Raw genomic sequence first — 18045 nt, forward strand, 5'->3', positions numbered from 1 at the left:
GGAGAACTTGGTTGATGATTCTAAAAAACCTCTCTATCGTGGGTGCAATGTTCAATTTACTAGGTTATCAACAACCTTGAAGTTATGTAAACTCAAAGTAAAAAATGGTTGGAGTGACAAGAGTTTCACTGAAATACTCAAACTTTTAGCAGAAATGCTTCCTGCAAAAAATGAGCTTCGAACTTCCACATACGAGGCGAAGAAGATATTGTGTCCAATGGGTATGAATGTAAAGAAGATACATTCTTGTCCAAATGATTGTGTACTCTTTCGCAAGGAGCATGAACATTTACACACATGTCCAAAGTGTGGAGCCTCCCGATATAAGCGGGATGGAAATAATTCTTCTATTAATGACAAGAGGCCTCCTGTCAAGGTGTTGCGCTACTTACCCATATTGGAACGATTCAGACGTCTCTTTGAAAATTCCAATGATGCAAAGCTTGTAAGGTGGCACGTGGAAGGGAGAAAATCAGATGGAATGCTCCGACACCCGGCTAACTCTCCGCAATGGAGAACCATTAATGGTAAATTCCCAGAATTTGGAGGAGAAATTAGAAATCTACGACTAGGGCTTTGTGCAGACGGCATGAATCCGTATCGCACTCTAAGCTCTACACATAGCACTTGGCCGGTTCTTCTAACGATATATAACTTGCCTCCTTGGCTATGCATGAAGCGTAAGTACATCATGTTGACATTATTAATCCCTCGTCCTAAAGAAGCTGGAAATAATATAGATGTTTATCTTCAGCCACTTATTGAGGATTTAAAGTTATTGTGGGATCAAGGTGAGAAGATGTATGATGCATACAGTCAGACATATTTCAATTTGCATGCCATGATCTTCTGCACTATAAGTGACTTTCCCGGCTATGGTAACCTCTCAGGTTACACGATTAAAGGAGCTAAAGCATGTCCGATTTATGAAGATGCTACGATTGATCTTCGTTTGAAGAACTGCAAAAAAATATATATATATGGGTCATCGCACGTTTCTTCCACTTACTCACCCTTATCGTAAGAGGAAAAACGATTTTGATGGGACTATCGAGACTCGAGTGGCTCGTTTTCCTTTAACCGGGAAGGAGGTCGTTGAACGAGTTAAAGACATTGATGTTGTTCTTGGGAAGCTGTATAAAAAGCCAACTCCGAATAGTATTTGGAAGAAAAGATCTAAATTTTGGGATCTACCATATTGGGAACACTTGCAAGTGAGACATTGCCTTGACTTTATGCATATTGAAAAAAATGTTTGTGAAAGCATTATGGGACACTATTGAATATACCTGGTAAGACGAAGGATGGGATGAAAGTCAGGCTAGACTTGCAAGAGCTGGGTGTACGAGCTGAGTTAGCACCACAACAATCTGGTAAACGTGTGTATCTACCTCCCGCTTGTTACACTTTGTCCAGGAAAGAGAAAATAAGCTTTTGTGAGTGTTTATCAAGTGTCAAAGTTCCATCTGGATATTCCTCAAATCTAAAAAACCTCGTGTCAATGAAAGACTTGAAGCTTCTAGGTTTGTAGTCACATGATTGTCACGTGCTAATGCAACATCTTCTACCGGTTGCAATTCGAGGCATATTGTCGTGGCACGTGAGAGTGGTTATCACAAAATTGTGCTTCTTCTTTAATTCTATATGTAGCAAGGTCATCGATCCCTTGACTTTGGATAAATTGCAAGCTGATATTATAGTCACACTTTGTGAATTTGAAATGTATTTCCTACATTCATTCTTCGACATTATGGTGCATTTAGTGACTCATCTTGTGAGAGAGATAAAAAATTTGTGGTCCTTTGTATGTGCGTCAAATGTATCCTTTCGAGAGATTTCTGTGCATTTTAAAATCATATGTGAGAAATCGGCGTCATCCTGAAGCAAGCATAGTTGAAGGGTATTCGGTTGAAGAGACTATTGAATTTTGCACGGACTATCTAGCATCTACCGATCCAGTTGGAATTCCGAGATCTCGTCATGAAGGTAGACTTGACGGTCAGGGTACAGTAAGACATAAAATGATCACTCCTGGTGCTGAAATACTTGATAGAGCCCATCTCTTTGTTCTACAACACATGACATAAGTTAATCCTTACTTACAAGAGCACATACTGGAGATTCGACGAAAGAATCCCTCTAAGGGTGGCAAGTGGGTTACAAATGAACATAATCGATCTTTTGTGAAATGGTTTAAAGATCGAGTGATGTCACAGTATTCAAAAAGTCCTTCAACAGTTTCCAATACTCTGAAGTGGTTAGCTTATGGCCCAAACATGCCACTGAGTTCTTTCCAAGGATATGATGTAAATGGGTACAGTTTCTACACACAACATCAAGATAATAAGAGCACCGTGCAAAATAGTGGAATATCTGTAGATGCTTTTTCAACAGAATTTGAAAGAGGCAATTCCATTGCATCACGAGATGTAAAAAAGTCTTATTATGGGGTGATTGAGGAAATCTGGGAGATTGATTACAAAGATTTCAAAGTTGCACTATTTAAATGTAAATGGTTTGATATCCGTCGTGGTGTTCGAGTGGATGAGTCAGTTTTCACTTTGGTTGACTTCAATCGGTTTGGTCATGAGGATGATCCATTTATACTTGCAACACAGGTCAAACAAGTTTTTTATATTCGAGACCCGGCTGATGTGAGGTGGTCAATTGTTCTTCAAGGTAAGTGACGTATTATTGGAGTTGATAATGTCGAAGATGAGGAAGAGTATAATCAATTTGACGAGAACCCCCCTTTCTCGATTGGCCTACAAACCACATCTATAGAAGATAGTACGGATATAAGTTATGCACGTAATGACCATGATGAAGGGGTATGGATTGATCATCAATAATGAGTTGAAATACCTTCATGCCAATGAAGGTAATTTTCTACCCTATAATTAAGAATAGAAGAACAGAAGAACTCTGACAAATTCATCTTCAATTTATTCATTTAGTGTACACAAAGTGTGTGCAGAAGTGTTGATGAAGACACTGATGTACTAGAAACTCGATCGCTATATATTTTACTTATGTGTGAACTTGTAGTTCTACTTATAATCAGAAATATTTTTTTCTTTTCCAGGTCACAAGTGTTAAATTTGTAAACAAAGGTGAACTGGTAGTTACCGGATCCGGTGATAATGTAAGCTCCGTTCTTTTTTGCGCTTCAATACATGGCTTGAATTTATTTAAATTTTGATAACATGGCCATAGTTTTCTGTTTCTAATAAATACTAATAGGTTGTTAATTCTTTTTTCTTTACTGTTCTTCCCTTCTTAATTATATGAACTTTGTAGTAATTTTTAACTTGGGCTTGTAATACGACGTAATTAGAATTTCCTTATAATGTGCCTGGACTGGTCTTAGTGATCAACTGGTTCTCATTTTGTCCATGTGCACAGTTGGACTTGGTATTTTAATATTGGATTAGAGCATAAGCTGGTGATTCTTTTGCAGACTGTTCGTGTGTGGAAAAGGTCTGAGAAAGGGAGCTATAAGTGCAAAGATATAGTAGACCATCACACTGCAGAGGTAAGTCATACTTCATTTATTGGTGTCATTAAACTGTCACGAGTAGGTAGAGTTCAAAATGTCATTAGTTGGTAGATGAGTGCTCAAAATTGCCTATTCTGTTTTGCACTGTCATGCACTATAAATGTTACAGAGTTGATTATCTAGATAGTCATTATAGTAGTTATTTTTAGTCTATTACAAGTAATGTGTTTGTATTATCATTTCGAAATGTAATAATTTGATACTATCAAATTAGTATCATTTACGCAATCATCAACAGGTGCGAGCTGTCACAGTCCATCCATCTCAGAAGTACTTTGTAACAGCGTCCCTTGATTGTACATGGCATATCAGACCTTGATCTGCAAAACTGTCAAAAAACTAAAGATTTGCTCATAGATTGAAAAATATAGTTATTATATTTAAGACATTTACTATTAATAATGTAGTAAAGTAAAATGTGGAATCACTATACTTGATAAATAAAAATACTATTGCATAATTACTTATAATAGCCAGGATTTTTACTCCACTGATTTTTACTCTTCTTTTAGATATTTCAAAATTTTATTTTCAAAAATCTAGTAATTAAGTTTTCTGGACCAGATCTAGTAATGAGTACAGTATTAATATCCAACATTGAAATGATTCAGTAGTAATGAAGTTTTCTGGACCAGATCTAGTAATGAGTTAGAGAACTTTCAGTCTTTCACATACGAGTAATTACTTTAAATTGTTCAACTTTCATAGGTTTCTGCAACAAATGGTATCAATTATCAGCTCCATAGACACTATTGCAATAATCCCAGCTATACATGATATTTGATCTTACAGGTGCAATAACTTAATGTACCAGATGTAATAGCTCTTACATTTCCTAACCTATTATGTTACAGGTATAAGATTAATGGATCAAGATGAAGATAGGAGGGAGCAAAACAGAGAGGAAGACAGAGAGCAAGACAGGGAGCAAAGTTCTAAAGAATTAGTCAAGAAAAGAAGCGGAGGTCCAACGTTGTGCAAAAACTTGAAAAGAAGGATCGCAAAACAGAATTTGGATTGTAGCCTTTCTTTCAATGAATATGGTGAGCCAATTGGGGATATGCTTAAAGATTTTAGGACTTATGTAGGATCAGTGGTTCGATTCCAAGTTGATATAAATATCGAGAGTTGGGACCTTGTAAATCAAGGCTTGAAAGATGCAATATGGGAAGATATTAAGGTACAATAAGACAATAAGGCATTTGAATTTAACTGTATTTAACATTCTTTGGCTGCTTGCTAATATTTCCCTATTAGTAATTTATAACTTACTCATTATGTTCAGACCCGGTGGAAATTGGATGATTCACAGAAAAAGAACGTGTTAGAAAGAGCTGGAAAGCAGTGGAGAGATTTCAAGGGAAAGCTGACTAAGAATTATTTTCGAGAAGGCAAGGATCCGTGTGAAAAATACAGCTTCATTACCGAGGACACGTGGAAAACATTCAAACAGAGACGTGAGACTGCAGAGTTTAAGGTAATTCAATGTCAATTCCTGAAAGTAGGCATGTCTGATAAATTATAAATTATAAAGAAGTATAACACATCTAGATTCTGTAAACCATAAATTTTTTTTTGATAAATTATAAGACTATACTCAGACTTTTTGAATGGAATCTAGTCTTGTAAAGATGCAGTTTACTAGTTCACATTGCCAATAAAAAATAATGAAATTAAACAAGGGATTGCAAAATTACAGTTTCGGAAAGTAGAATTTGCTGCACTGAGACAAGTCTGACATATAAAACTGAACTGGATGTGGTATCATCTGTTGTTTCTTCTCCTTTCGTACTTAAACTGGATTCATAAGATTGAAATGTTGGTGGTTCAACGATGGCTCCTCCTGATTTTACTGTCTTGACGGATCTGAAGGACAGTGGGGTGGTTTCAGTGACACCTGAGATGGCCCCTCCTGACTATACCATCTTCTCAGATTATGAGGAAAATGAGGTGGTTTCAGTGACACCTAAGCCATGTGAACTTGTCAATGTTCTCGATGTTCATGGTTCTGAGGGAAAACAGACTGAAAATGTACAATCTTTTCAAGCTAGATGTGGTGACAGCTGCAGCGCGAAGAACCTGCAATAACTGAAAATGCTATTGACATTACGAATATTTTACAAGCTTCTGTGCGGAGTGAGAAGTACGAAGTGGTACCTACTAATCTAGAAGATGTAATTGCTACAGAGCCTGCTGTAGATATAAACACAACATCATAAAAAGCTGGCATTTAGCTAATAGAATATAATGTCCAAGTTTCTATTTAAATTCATCACTGTAGCTAATTCTTCACCAGCATCACATTCTTCTTCATCATTGTCATATTTTTTATATTCATCTGAATTAACTAATTTTGACTAACATGAAACTTTTTTATCTTTATTAAACAGGAAATAAGCGAAAAGGCAAAAGAAAGTCAGAAACATAATGAACATGTTCATTACCTGGGGCCTAGTGGATATGCTTCAAAAAGAACAAAGTGGTCTATTGATGACCCCATCGCTTCTCTCAATGATCCTGATTGCAGCAATCTGTCAATGCTATCAACTGAGCGTACTGGACGTGGTTTTGATTGGCTTAGAGCACGTGCAAGAGCTGATGGACAGGGTGGTCATTACTTTCCAAATAAGAAGACAAAGAATGTGTGCGTGACCATGGTAATTCACTATACTTTTTAAAATCAGCAGGGGTATCCTTGTGAAATGAAGTGTTTCTAATGAATTTATTTTACAAAATGAGTTGCACAATCAAGCATTAGAAGGTTCATGGACTCCACAAGGCCATGATGACTTATTAGCACGTGCACTTGGGAATAAAGAGCACGGGGGACGTGTTAGAGGCGTTGGTGGAGGCATGAAAATAAAAGATGTATTTAAGTCAGGGCCAAGGAGACATAGTGGTCTTGTATCGACAGATGAATTGGCCACCATTATAGAAGAAATCAGAAAGAAAGTTCAGAAAGAGTGCGAGGAAATGATGAATTCAAAATTGGAAGGCATCTTCAATCAGTTGAAGCAGATGGGTGTGTCACTCGAGGCTGATCAATTTGTAAATGATGCTGGTGCCCGAAAAGTTGATAATGCTCGAAGTAGTTGTCACTCGGTGGATCCGGAAGATTATTTCTCAACTATCAAGGTACTGTCAACATAATTTTGTGGTTATAATAGTACAACAGTGTTGTTGAAATATGCTACTGTCACCTATAAGACCAACATAGAGACTCAAGTCGGCAGTGAATCAAACATATAGTACTTGCTATACGACTGAATTATTTTGTGCTTTCAAAAGACATGACTTGAACCTGATATAAAAATGCTCTTTCTAATGAAAAATTCTTTTGAATATTGCAGGTTCCAACACTTTGTCGGCTATGTGTAATACATCCAGAAAGAGGAAAAGTTGTTGTAGCTAGAGGGACTCTTTTCCCAACAAACAATCAGGGAGAGATGATCCATAATAACCCGATTGCCCCTCAGAATGTTAGAGTATCAGTTGATGATGTTATAACTGAATACCAACTTACTCCACTTCTTGTTCCATGTTACGAACACGAGACAATAGGAAATGTAGCTTGTAGCTTTGTTCAATGGCCGAAGGACCTTGTGATGTTGGGACAGGTATATCTTGTTTGGTTCAATTATGAAAAGTTTCCATTAAATATAACCCAATAAATATGTCTTTGATTAGGATCCTATATTGGAAAAGAAAAAACTCCATGAGATGATGCCAATTCAAAAGTCATCAAAGGTTGAAAGTAAAGGGTTGGTGACTCCTCTGAAGCAAAGCCCTCAAGTAGTTGGTGATGACATAAATTCGAGTGATCACTGTGCAGGTTTAAGTTTCTTACTCAAAAAGAGGCCCCCTTCTAAAAAATCTGATGCATTCGTTTTTGAGGAAAATGGAGATGGTCCAATATATATCACACTCGAAGATGTCAATCAGTTTTTGAGAATGAGTTGGTTAAACATACCTATTGTGGAACTATTTCTAAAGTAAGACTCAGTCTTTCTTTCTAATTCACTTTAGAATCTATTAGCACACACTTATATATTATGATAAATAATATTTGTAGGTATGTTAGCAAGTTGTGCAAACAATTGAAGGACGATAAGTTTGCATTCATGTTGCCATCTAGACTAGCAATACCACATAATCATGAGCAGCAAAAATGCAAGGACGAAGCAACTGATTACATGACAAGTCTTTTGGTTTCTAATAAGGATAAACGTTATATCCTAGCCCCTTACATCCAAGAGTAAGAATAAAATCATAGTAATTGTCATGCTATATATATAATTATATTCTGGCTAATATATTATATATGTTTTTATTGTAGAGATCATTGGATGTTGCTACTTTTTTGTCTCAATGAAAGTGCTATATACGTGTTTGATTCGTTGAAAAAAGAAAGGAAGATACGGTTGACCACACCTGCACGAATGTATGTTAAAATTTCAAATTTCATGTTGTATAATTACTATATAGAACCTAGTCCTTTAAGTGATGTGATGAAAATATACGTATTTTACAGGGCATTTAAATTATATGTACCTCAAGGTGGATTGAAGAATAATAGAAAAGAGTTTATTTGGCATCACACCGAGGTTCAGGTATAACTTACTTTGGTTTGTTTATTTCACTTATATTATATGCTCCTCACTTTTTAGTTATTATTTATGAATCTTGTTTGTTTATGTGTAGTGTCCCCAACAAAAAGGAGGCACAAAATGTGGTTTTTTCGTGATGAGGTACATGTATGACATTGTCATGCTTTCTCAAAATAATGCCAACATGAATTGGAAAGTGGTAATGAAACTAAAACATCATTAATATTGGTTTACAATTTTTAAAATCAAGTACTAATATTTGAAGTATGTTAAATTTTTGGTAGGGTCTTGGTTCTAGAAGCTATGGTAGAAAGGAAATTAGCGAGATACGAGAGATTTGGGCTCAATTTTTTACTCTTGAATGTCTATATCAGGTATTTTTTTTCAGTACATGTCATTAATTCATGTTCACAATAAATATTGCCATTAATTCATGTTTTGTCGAATAATTTATTCCATACAAGATTTTATGTACTGATATAAACTTCTTTTTTCAGGGCATGGTACTTGGAGTCTAGATATCATCAAGAATCGAGTTAGTGTGAGAGATTTGTCATAAAAACATTAGTTTTGGATGAATTTTTGTAATTATTGGTTGTAAACTAAAATTATGAACAATTCCAAATTTATTTTAATATAATTTGTGGACCTTTTTTAATTTTTGGGTGTACCTCTGTTTTTAATATGTGTAGTAAACAGGTTAAAAATGATCAGGAAAAAAAAATTGAACATGCAAAAATAATGCAATTATAGAAATAAGGCGTCTGCATTTTAGGACCCGACACATTTGCTCTACAACTTTTAGTGTCGGCATTTTAGTGGGACTGGCACAGTTGATAAGCACAATAGCGTCGACATTTTAAGAAGACTGACACAACATGTCTAAGATTTAGCGTCGGTTGTTTAATTGACCGACACTGTTTGTAAACCTATAGCGTCGGTTGTTTAATTGACCGACGCTGTTGTAAACCTATAACGTCAGCTTTCTTGCCTTCTGCGTGTGTTATCTAACCGAAGCTAAACAGTATTTTGCGTCGACCATTTAACAGACGTTGTAGGCATGTACCTACAGCGTCCCCTGCATTTACTACGCTAAAAAACCGATGCAATAAATGCAGGGGACGCTGTAGGTACATGCCTACAGCGTCGGTTAAATGGTCGACGCAAAATACTATTTAGCGTCGGTTAGATAACACACGCAGAAGGCAAGAAAGCCGACGCTATAGGTTTACAACAACGTCGGTCAATTAAACAACTGACGCTATAGGTTTACAAAGAGTGTCGCTCAATTAAACAATCGACGCTAAATCTTAGACATGTTGTGTCGGTCTTCTTAAAATGCCGACGCTATTGTGCTTATCAACTGTGTCGGTCTCACTAAAATGCCGACGCTAAAAGTTGTAGAGCAAATGTGTCGGGTCCTAAAATGCCGACGCCTAATTTCTATAATTGCATTATTTTTGCCTGTTGAATTTTTTTTTACTGATCATTTTTAACCTGTTTACTACACATATTAAAAATAGAGGTACACCCAAAAATTAAAAAAGGTCCACAAATTATATTAAAATAAATTTGGAATTGTTCATAATTTTAGTTTAAAACCCAATAATTACAAAAATCATCCAAAACTAATGTTTTTATGACAAATCCCTCACACTAACTCGATTCTTGATGATATCTAGACTCCTTGTAATTGTTCTGCACTCTCTTCTTGTATCTCCAAATACCTTGCCCTGAAAAAAGAAGTTTATATTAGTACATAAAATCATGTATGGAATAAATTATTCGACAAAACATGAATTAATGGCAATATTTATTGTGAACATGAATTAATGACATGTACTGAAAAAAAATACCTGACTATAGACATTCAAGAGTAAAAAATTGAGCCCAAATCTCTCTTATCTCGCTAATTTCCTTTCTACCATAGCTTCTAGAACCAAGACCCTACCAAAAATTTAACATACTTCAAATATTAGTACTTGATTTTAAAAATTGTAAACCAATATTTATGATGTTTTAGTTTCATTACCACTTTCCAATTCATGTTGGCATTTTTTTGAGAAAGCATGACAATGTCATACATGTACCTCATCACGAAAAAACCACATTCTGTGCCTCCTTTTTGTTGGGGACACTACACATAAACAAACAAGATTCATAAATAATAACTAAAAAGTGAGGAGCATATAATATAAGTGAAATAAACAAACCAAAGTAAGTTATACCTGAACCTCGGTGTGATGCCAAATAAACTCTTTTCTGTTATTCTTAAATCCACCTTGAGGTACATATAATTTAAATGCCCTGTAAAATACGTATATTTTCATCACATCACTTAAAGGACTAGGTTTTATATAGTAATTATACAACATGAAATTTGAAATTTTAACATACATTCGTGCAGGTGTGGTCAACCGTATCTTCCTTTCTTTTTTCAACAAATCAAACACGTATATAGCACTTTCATTGAGACAAAAAAGTAGCAACATCCAATGATCTCTACAATAAAAACATATATAATATATTAGCCAGAATATAATTATATATATAGCATGACAATTACTATGATTTTATTCTTACTCTTGGATGTAAGGGGCTAGGATATAACGTTTATCCTTATTAGCAACCAAAAGACTTGTCATGTAATCAGTTGCTTCGTCCTTGCGTTTTTGCTGCTCATGATTATGTGGTATTGCTAGTCTAGATGGCAACATGAATGCAAACTTATCGTCCTTCAATTGTTTGCACAACTTGCTAACATACCTACAAATATTATTTATCACAATATATAAGTGTGTGCTAATAGATTCTAAAGTGAATTAGAAAGAAAGACTGAGTCTTACTTTAGAAACAGTTCCACAATAGGTATGTTTAACCAACTCATTCTCAAAAACTGATTGACATCTTCGAGTGTGATATATATTGGACCATCTCCATTTTCCTCAAAAACGAATGCATCATATTTTTTAGAAGGGGGCCTCTTTTTGAGTAAGAAACTTAAACCTGCACAGTGATCACTCGAAATTATGTCATCACTGTTAGTGTAGGTGCCCTAGAGGCAATACATTATTCTTTTATAATCTTTATGTCAGTTGATCATTCAATAAATATATTTATTATGACCTTAATTACTGTGATATTTTGTTAGCATAATAAATGTCCTTAGATCATGATACAAATTGTATAGTTTAAGTACATGACTTGAACTTGAGATTATATAATATATCATATTCTTAAAGGTCCCTAGTCGAGTATTATTATATAGGACAATAATAATACATAGATAGACTAGTATGTTGTTTGACAAGATAACCACATCTCATTGGTTATAAGTATGGGGATACTAAAGTCAATACATATGTACATGTGAGAGTACATGGTACTGGACAGACCCACAGTGAGATTCTTCATGTTTAATAAAGTCATAAGAAAGACTCACAGTGATAATGGTGTAACGATCCTTTGACTTGAAATCATTATATTTCTATACGAGGATTAATATACTTTGACTACATTAAAAGTTACTTTTGATCGAGTGATGATAAAAGTGGACATCGGGTATATCATGAGTCGTATGAGAAATATGAATGATAGATAAAGGATTTAACCCTCCTATAATTAGGAGAGATATTATTGGCCTCTTGATTGAATGAGATTATAAAAGCATGGGCATGCTCAAATAATGATTTGTCTCGATAATCTACTCATGGATCAAGTAAACCCGGATTAAATGTTGAAGAGGATGACTAAATACATGCCTCGAGTTTAATCTATAATATGTATGGTTAAAGGGATTATATTACACGAAAAACATTAATCACGAAAGGTTTTATCTAATCACGATTTAATTATTGTTTAATTGGGTAACAATGATGTATTACTAGATACCGCTCATTGTTTATAATTTTATTAGAGAATAAAATTATTGTCAATTAAATAATAGCCTATAGGGTCGCACAAATAGAGCACTTAATGGAATAGTTAATTTAAATTATGGATATAAATTAATTGATGATTATTTGAATTTTATTATAATTAAGTTAAACTTAATTGAGATAATATAAATTCGAATTAAAAGGAATGTTTTTGCCCATAATAATTAAGTATGACTTAGTTATTAATTAAATAATAGAAATTCGTTTTTATTATTTAATCCAATACCTACTAGGGTTGGGCTTTGCTGTTATGGGCCTTTTTAATCAGCCATTATAAATACATAATGATAGGTTAAAGAGGCTTGTACGTTTTTCCGAAAAACCCTAGCAGCAAAGAGAGGCAGAGGCAATTCAGATCGTCAAGAAGGAGGCTAGTACATCCATTCCGTAGTCAAGTTCGTGAGACGTTCTTGAAGGTGCTCGTGTGGATACCATAGAGGTGTTTCTCCGAGAGGTAGACACAAAGCGTGATAGCTAGGATCTCCGTTGAGTTCGTGAAAGTTAAGCTCTTGAAAGGTATGATTCGTTATCTCCATAATCTGCCCATAATTATACATGGATCCTATTTTTGGGTTTCGAAATTTTGTTTTATTTACGTTTATCCGCTGCGTTTTATGCCTTCGGAACCCATCAATCACCAACTACTTGAGGGCTTTGCTTCAGAGGAGTCACCGACCCTTTACTTTCAACCTTTGATGACTTTTGAATTGGCGTCATCTCATGGAGTTTTTTCTTTTTCAATATAGGATCCTAATCAAAGACATATTTATTGGGTTATATTTAATGGAAACTTTTTATAATTGAACCAAACAAGATATACCTGTCCCAACAATACAAGGTCCTTCGGCCATTGAACAAAGCTACCAGCTGCATTTCCTATTGTTTCGTGTTCGTAACATGGAACAAGAAGTGGAGTAAGTTGGTATTCAGTTATAACATCATCAACTGATACTCTAACATTCTGAGGGGCAATCGGGTTATTATGGATCATCTCTCCCTGATTGTTTGTTGGGAAAAGAGTCCCTCTAGCTACAACAACTTTTCCTCTTTGTGGATGTATTACACATAGCCGACAAAGTGTTGGAACCAGCAATATTCAAAAGAATTTTTCATTAGAAAGAGCATTTTTATATCAGGTTCAAGTCATGTCTTTTGAAAGCATAAAATAATTCAGTCGTATAGCAAGTACTATATGTTTAATTAACTGCCGACTTCAGTCTCTATGTTGGTCTTATAGGTGACAGTCGCATATTTCAACTACACTGTTGTACTATTATAACCACAAAATTATGTTGACAGTACCTTGATAGTTGAGAAATAATCTTCCGGATCCACCGAGTGAGAACTACTTCGAGCATTATGAACTTTTCGGGCACCAGCATCATTTACAAATTGATCAGCCTCGTGTGACACACCCATCTGCTTCAACTGATTGAAGATGCCTTCCAATTTTGAATTCATCATTTCCTCGCACTCTTTCTGAACTTTCTTTCTGATTTCTTCTGTAATGGTGGCCAATTCATCTGTCGATACAAGACCACTATATCTCCTTGGCCCTGACTTAAATACAAATTTTATTTTCATGCCTCCACCAACGCCTCTAACACGTCCTCCGTGCTCTTTATTCCCAAGTGCGCGTGCTAATAAGTTATCATGGCCTTGTGGAGTCCATGAACCTTCTAATGCTTGATTGTGCAACCCATTTTGTAAAATAAATTCATTAGAAACACTTCATTTCACAAGGATACCCCTGCTGATTTTAAAAAGTATAGTGAATTACCATGGTCACCCACACATCCTTTGTCTTCTTATTTGGAAAGTAATGACCACCCTGTCCATCAGCTCTTGCACGTGCTCTAAGCCAATCAAAACCGCGTCCAGTACGCTCAGTTGATAGCATTGACAAATTGCTGCAATCAGGATCATTGAGAGAAGCGATGGGGTCATCAATAGACCACTTTGTTCTTTTTGAAGCATATCCACTAGGCCCCAGGTAATGAACATGTTCATTATGTTTCTGACTTTCTTTTGCCTTTTCGCTTATTTCCTGTTTAATAAAGATAAAAAAGTTTCATTTTAGTCAAAATTAGTTAATTCAGATGAATATAAAAAATATGACAATGATGAAGAAGAATGTGATGCTGGTGAAGAATTAGCTACAGTGATGAATTTAAATAGAAACTTGGACATTATATTCTGTTAGCTAAGTGTCAGCTTTTTATGACGTTGTGTTTATATCTACAGCAGGCTCTGTAGCAATTACATCTTCTAGATTAGTAGGTACCACTTCGTACTTCTCACTCCGCACAGAAGCTTGTAAAATATTCATAATGTCAATAGCATTTTCAGTTATTGCAGGTTCTTCGCGCTGCAGCTGCCACCACATCTAGCTTGAAAAGATTGTACATTTTCAGTCTGTTTTCCCTCAGAACCATGAACATCGAGAACATTGACAAGTTCACATGCCTTAGGTGTCACTGAAACCACCTCATTTTCCTCATAATCTGAGAAGATGGTATAGTCAGGAGGGGCCATCTCAGGTGTCACTGAAACCACCCCACTGTCCTTCAGATCCGTCAAGACAGTAAAATCAGGAGGAGCCATCGTTGAACCACCAACATTTCAATCTTATGAATCCAGTTTGAGTACGAAAGGAAAAGAAACAACAGATGATACCACATCCAGTTCAGTTTTATATGTCAGACTTGTCTCAGTGCAGCAAATTCTACTTTCCGAAACTGTAATTTTGCAATCCCTTGTTTAATTTCATTGTTTTTGATGGGCAATGTGAACTAGTAAACTGCATCTTTACAAGACTGGATTCCATTCGAAAAGTCTGAGTATAGTCTTATAATTTATCAAAAAAAAAATTCTGGTTTACAGAATCTAGATGTGTTATACTTCTTTATAATTTATAATTTATCAGACATGCCTACTTTCAGGAATTGACATTGAATTACCTTAAACTCTGCAGTCTCACGTCTCTGTTTGAATGTTTTCCACGTGTCCTCGGTAATGAAGCTGTATTTTTCACACGGATCCTTGCCTTCTCGAAAATAATTCTTAGTCAGCTTTCCCTTGAAATCTCTCCACTGCTTTCCTGTTCTTTCTAACACGTTCTTTTTCCGTGAATCATCCAATTTCCACCGGGTCTGAACATAATGAGTAAGTTATAAATTACTAATAGTGAAATATTAGCAAGCAGCCAAAGAATGTTAAATATAGTTGAAGTCAAATGCCTTATTGTCTTATTGTACCTTAATATCTTCCCATATTGCATCTTTCAAGCCTTGATTTACAAGGTCCCAACTCTCGATATTTATATCAACTTGGAATCGAACTACTGATCCTACATAAGTCCTAAAATCTTTAAGCATATCCCCAATTGGCTCACCATATTCATTGAAAGAAATGCTACAATCCAAATTCTATTTTGCGATCCTTCTTTTCAAGTTTTTGCACAACGTTGGACCTCTGCTTCTTTTCTTGACTAATTCTTCAGAACTTTGCTCCCTGTCTTGCTCTCTGTCTTCCTCTCACTTTTGCTCCCTCATATCTTCATCTTGATCCATTAATCTTATACCTGTAACATAATAGGTTAGGAAATGTAAGAGCTATTACATATGGTACATTAAGTTATTGCACCTGTAAGATCAAATATCATGTATAGTTGGGATTATTGCAACAGTGTCTATGGAGCTGATAATTGATACCATTTGTTGCAGAAACCTATGAAAGTTGAACAATTTAAAGTAATTACTCGTATGTGAAAGACTGAAAGTTCTCTAACTCATTACTAGATCTGGTCCAGAAAACTTCATTACTACTGAATCATTTCAATTTTGGATATTAATACTGTACTCATTACTAGATCTGGTCCAGAAAACTTAATTACTAGATTTTCAAAAATAAAATTTTGAAATATCTAAAAGAAGAGTAAAAATCAGTGGAGTAAAAATCCTGGCTATTATAAGTAATTATGCAATAGTATTTTTATTTATCAAGTATAGTGATTCCACATTTTACTTTACTACATTATTAATAGTAAATGTCTTAAATATAATAACTATATTTTTCAATCTATGAGCAAATCTTTAGTTTTTTGACAGTTTTGCAGATCAAGGTTTGATATGCCATGTACAATCAAGGGACGCTGTTACAAAGTACTTCTGAGATGGATGGACTGTGACAGCTCGCACATGTTGATGATTGCGTAAATGATACTAATTTGATAGTATCAAATTATTACATTTCGAAATGATAATACAAACACATTACTTGTAATAGACTAAAAATAACTACTATAATGCCTATCTAGATAATCAACTCTGTAACATTTATAGTGCATGACAGTGCAAAACAGAATAGGCAATTTTGAGCACTAATCTACCAACTAATGACATTTTGAACTCTACCTACTCGTGACAGTTTAATGACACCAATAAATGAAGTATGACTTACCTCTGCAGTGTGATGGTCTACTATATCTTTGCACTTATAGCTCCCTTTCTCAGACCTTTTCCACACACGAACAGTCTGCAAAAGAATCACCAACTTATGCTCTAATCCAATATTAAAATACCAAGTCCAACTGTGCACATGGACAAAATGAGAACCAGTTGATCACTAAGACCAGTCCAGGCACATTATAAGGAAATTCTAATTACGTCGTATTACAAGCCCAAGTTAAAAATTACTACAAAGTTCATATAATTAAGAAGGGAAGAACAGTAAAGAAAAAAGAATTAACAACCTATTAGTATTTATTAGAAACAGAAAACTATGGCCATGTTATCAAAATTTAAATAAATTCAAGCCATGTACTGAAGCGCAAAAAAGAACGGAGCTTACATTATCACCGGATCCGGTAACTACCAGTTCACCTTTGTTTACAAATTTAACACTTGTGACCTGGAAAAGAAAAAAATATTTCTGATTATAAGTAGAACTACAAGTTCACACATAAGTAAAATATATAGCGATCGAGTTTCTAGTACATCAGTGTCTTCATCAACACTTCTGCACACACTTTGTGTACACTAAATGAATAAATTGAAGATGAATTTGTCAGAGTTCTTCTGTTCTTCTATTCTTAATTATAGGGTAGAAAATTACCTTCATTGGCATGAAGGTATTTCAAATCATTATTGATGATCAATACATACCCCTTCATCATGGTCATTACGTGCATAACTTATATCCGTACTATCTTCTATAGATGTGGTTTGTAGGCCAATCGAGAAAGGGGGGTTCTCGTCAAATTTATTATACTCTTCCTCATCTTCGACATTATCAACTCCAATAATACGTCGCTTACCTTGAAGAACAATTGACCACCTCACATCAGCCGGGTCTCGAATATAAAAAACTTGTTTGACCTGTGTTGCAAGTATAAATAGATCGTCCTCATGACCAAACCGATTGAAGTCAACCAAAGTGAAACCTGACTCATCCACTCGAACACCACGACGGATATCAAACCATTTATATTTAAATAGTGCAACTTTGAAATCTTTGTAATCAATCTCCCAGATTTCCTCAATCACCCCATAATTAGACTTCTTTACATCTCGTGATGCAATGGAATTGCCTCTTTCAAATTCTGTTGAAAAAGGTTCTACAGATATTCCACGATTTTGCACGGTGCTCTTATTATCTTGATGTTGTGTGTAGAAACTGTACCCATTTACATCATATCCTTGGAAAGAACTCAGTGGCATGTTTGGGCCATAAGCTAACCACATCAGAGTATTGGAAACTGTTGAAGGACTTTTTGAATACTCAGACATCACTCGATCTTTAAACCATTTCACAAAAGATCGATTATGTTCATTTGTAACCCACTTGCCACCCTTAGAGGGATTCTTTCGTCGAATCTCCAGTATGTGCTCTTGTAAGTAAGGATTAACTTCTGTCATATGTTGTAAAACAAAGAGATGGG

The 18045-nt window shown here is 35.1% G+C and overlaps 1 protein-coding gene and 1 long non-coding RNA gene across 2 annotated transcripts in view; one reads left to right on the top strand and one right to left on the bottom strand.

Annotated features, from left to right (window-relative positions):
- The window catches only part of LOC141672096 (glutathione S-transferase T1-like), a 272410-nt gene that overhangs the window by 142105 nt on the left and 112260 nt on the right, over positions 1–18045 (bottom strand). The window lies entirely within an intron of this gene.
- LOC141671131 (uncharacterized) lies at positions 3044–3865 on the top strand. The gene is made up of 3 exons (XR_012554945.1): positions 3044–3145; positions 3461–3535; positions 3798–3865. It is a non-coding gene; the product is annotated as an uncharacterized LOC141671131 (long non-coding RNA).

The sequence above is a fragment of the Apium graveolens genome, chromosome 7 (genome assembly GCF_009905375.1).
Source record: "Apium graveolens cultivar Ventura chromosome 7, ASM990537v1, whole genome shotgun sequence".
In the NCBI taxonomy this organism is placed as follows: Eukaryota; Viridiplantae; Streptophyta; class Magnoliopsida; order Apiales; family Apiaceae; genus Apium; species Apium graveolens.